The sequence below is a fragment of the Canis lupus genome, unplaced genomic scaffold (assembly GCF_011100685.1).
Source record: "Canis lupus familiaris isolate Mischka breed German Shepherd unplaced genomic scaffold, alternate assembly UU_Cfam_GSD_1.0 chrUn_S2084H2283, whole genome shotgun sequence".
Lineage (NCBI taxonomy): Eukaryota > Metazoa > Chordata > Mammalia > Carnivora > Canidae > Canis > Canis lupus.
Window position 1 is genome coordinate 22,654 of NW_023330965.1, and position 4,194 is coordinate 26,847.

A 4,194-nucleotide genomic window follows, 5' to 3' on the forward strand; every position below is an offset into this window, starting at 1 on the left:
AATTTGAAAAAGATTCGTGTTCATTCTTTACATGTTTGGATGAAATCACAGTGAAGCCATCTGGTGCTTATTGCTGTCTAAGCTATTGCTTAGAGCTTAATGCTGTCGTTTGGAGATTTTGTATTACAGATTCAATCTACTTACTTCATTCAGACTTTCTATATCATCATAATTCAGTGTTCATGGGTTCTGTACTTCAAATAATTTGTCCATTTCATCTAGGTTATCCAATTTGTTAGCATACCATTTGTTGTTTATACTAATCTACATTCTTTCTATTTATGTAAAACTAGAGTAATGGCCCACTTTAATTTCTGATTTTATTAATTTGAGTCTTCTTTGTTGTTACAGTAAATCTAATAAAAGTTTGGTCAATTTTGTTATCTTTTCAAAGAAAAAAGTTTTAGTTTCATTTATTGTCTTTTTTATTCTCTATTTTATTCATGTATTTTTATTTATTTTTGGTTGATTTTTTACATGTTTTACTTAAATTCAATTTGCCAACATATATTATAACCCAGTGCTCATCCCATCAAGTGCCCTCCTTATTGCCCATCCCACAGTTACCTCATTCCTCCACTCACCTCCCCTTCTGCAACCCTTTGTTTCCCAGAGTTAGGAGTATTGATGTATTTTTTAAAAATTATTTATTCATAAGACACACAGAGAGAGAGAGAGAGAGAGAGAGAGAGAGAGAGAAAGACAGAGAGAGAGAGGGGCAGAGACACAGTCAGAGGGAGAAGCAGGTTCCATGCAGGGAGCCTGATGTGGGACTGGATCCCGGGTCTCCAGGATCACACCCTGGGCTGAAGATGGCGCTAAACCGCTGAGCCACCCAGGCTGCCCAGTATTCATGTATTTTTTAAAGAAAGCATTTTTCTTTTCTTTTCTCTTTTCTTTTCTTTTCTTTTCTTTTCTTTTCTTTCTTTTCTTTCCTTTTCTTTTCTTTTCTTTTCTTTTTTCTTTTCTTTTCTTTCCTTTTCTTTTTTCTTTTCTTTTCCTTTCTTTTCTTCTTTTTTCTTTTCATTTTACCTAGCTAACATACTGTGTGCAATATTGGTTTCTGAAGGAGTAGAGTTCAGTGATTCATCACTTATACACAACAGCCAGTGGCTCATCATAACAAGTGCCCGCTTTAATACCCATCACCCATCTAGCCCACCAGTCACCTCCCTCATCAACCCTCAGTTTGCTCTCTATCCTTAAAAGTCTCTTATGGCTTTTTTTCTCCCTTTTTTTTTAAAAAAAAAATTATTTATTTATTTATTTATGAGAGACAGAGAGAGAGAGAGAGAGAGACGAGACAGAGAGACAGAGAGACAGAGATAAAGGCAGAGTGAGAAGCAGGCTCCATGCAGGGAGCCCGATGTAGGACTCAATCCCATGACCCCAGGATCATGCCCTGAGTCAAAGGCTCAATCACTGAGCCACCCAGGCGACCCTCTTATGGCTTTTTTCCAACTCCATTTTCCCTTTCCCCCTTCCCATATGTTCACCTGTTGTCTTTCTTAAATTCCACATGAGTTAGATCATGGCATGTCTTTCTCTGACTGAGTTACTTCACTTAGCATAATACACTCTAGCTCCATCCACATCATTGCCAATGACAAGATCTCATTTTTTGATATATATGTATATATATCTCCCACCTCTTCTTTATCCATTCATCAGTGATGGACATTTGGGCTCTCTCCATAGTCTGGCTATTGTTGATAGCTGCTATTGTTGCTATTGCTGCTATAAACATCAGGGTGCATGTACTCCTTCAAATCTATATATTTTTATCCTTTGGATAAATACCTAGTAGTGCAATTGCTGGATCATAGGGTAGTTGTATTTTAACTGTTTTTTTTTTCTATTTTTAACTTTTTGAGGAACCTCCAAACTGTTCTTCAGAGGGGCTGCACCAACTTGCATTCCCACTAACAGTGCAAAAGTATTCCCATTTCTCTGCATCCCCTCCTCCACACCTGTTATTTCCTGTGTGGTTAATTTTAGCCATTATGACATGTGTGAAGTGCTTTCCAACCTGGTTTGTTTTTTGTTTTTGTTTTTTATTGGTGTTCAATTTACTAACATACAGAATAACCCCCAGTGCCCGTCACCCATTCACTCCCACCCCCCGCCCACCTCCCCTTCCAACACCCCTAGTTCGTTTTGATTTGTATTTGTCTAATGATAAGTGATGTTGAGCATCTTTTCACTATGAACCACATTTTAAGACACATCTTTGTAAGCCATATGGAAGTCTTCTTTGGAAAAGTGTCTGTCTATTCATGTCTTCTGCCCATTTCTTAACTGCATTACTTGTTTTTGGGAGGGGGGGTTGAGTTTGATAAGTTCAGATATGTCTAAGTTCAGATATGACATTTGCAAATATCTTCTCCCACTCAGAATGTAGTCTTTTAGGTTTATTCATTGTTTCCTTCAGTGTGCAGAAGTTTTGTTTCGTTTTCTGTTTTGTTTTTACCTTGATGAAGTCCCAATAGTTCATTTTTTATTTTGTTTCCCTTGCCTCCAGTGACATGTCTAGTAAATGTTGCTATGGCTGAGGTCAAAGAAGTTACAGCCTGTGGTCTCCTCCAGGATTTTGATGGCTTCCTGTCTCTCATTTGGGTCCTTCATCCATTTTGAATTTATTTTTGAGTGTGATGTATGAAAGTGGTCCAGTTTCATTCTTCCGCATGTTTCCATTTTCCCAACACCATTTGTTGAAGAGGCTGTCTTTGTCCTATAGATATTCTTTCTTCTTTCTTTTTCTTTCTTTCTTTCTTTCTTTCTTTCTTTCTTTCTTTCTTTCTTTCTTTCTTTCTTTCTTTCTTTCTTCCTTCCTTCCTTCCTTCCTTCCTTCCTTCCTTCCTTTTTCTTTCTTTCTTTCTTTCTTTCTTTCTTTCTTTCTTTCTTTCTTTCTTTCTTTCTTCCTTCTTCTTTCTTTCTTTCTTTCTTTCTTTCTTTTAATTTCTTTCTTTCTTCTTTCCTTTCTTTTCATTTCCCATTTTATTTTATTTTATATATTTTTTTGGAGTTCGATTTGCCAACATATAGTATAACATCTAGTGCTCATCCTGTCAAGTGCCCCCCTCAGTACCCATCACCCAGTCACCCCATCCCCCCGCCCACCTTCCCTTCCACTACCCCTTGTTTGTTTCCCAGAGTTAGGAGTCTCTCATGTTGTTCAACGTTAGTTGACCATATAGTTATGCATCCATTTCTGGGTTTTCTATCCTGTTCCATTGATCTACGTGACTGTTTTTGTGCCAGCAGCATATTGTCTTGACCACTATAGTTTTGTAATATGACTTGAAGTCAGGAATTGTGTTGCGTCCAGTTTTCCTTTTCATTTTTGAGATTGCTTTGGCTATTCAGAGTCTTTTATGGTTTCATACAAATTTTAGGATTGTTTGTTCTACTACCATGACACATGCTATGTTGGTGGTATTTTGATACATAAGCATTAAATGTGTAGTTGCTTGGGGTCATTTTAACAATATTTATTCTTCCAATCCATGAGCATGGAGTGTGTTTTTCCAATTCTTTGTGTCATCTTCAATTGTTTAAGTCAGTGTTTTATAGTTTAGAGTGGGCAGATCTCTTACCTCTTTGGTTAAGTTTATTCCCAGGTATCTTGCGGTTTCTGGTGCAATTGTAAATTGAATCAATTCCTTGATTTCTCTTTCTGCTACTTCATTATTGGTGTATAGAAATGTAACTGATTTCTGTATGTTGCTTTAGTATCCTGTGACTTTATTGACTTTGTGTATCAGTTCTAGCAATATTTTGGTGGAGTCTTTCAGATTTTCTACATAGAGTATCATGTCATCTGCAAATAGTGAAAGTTTTACCTCTTCCTTGCCAATTTCCATCCTTTTATTTCTTTTCTCTTTGTGATTGCTGATGCTAAGACTTCCAGTACTATGTGAAATAACAGTAGTGAGAGTGGACATCCTTCTCTTGTTCCTGACCACAGAGGAAAAGCTCTCGGTATTCCCCCATTGAGGGTGATATTAGCTATGGGTCCTTCATATATGGCCTTTATGATGTTGAGGTATCTTCCCTCTAGCTCTACTTTCTTGAGAGGTTTTATAAAGAATATATTCTATAGATTGTCAAATGCTTTTCCTCTATCTATTGAAAGAATCATACAGTTGTTATCCTGTTTTTCACTTACACTTGTGTATCATGTTGATTGATTTG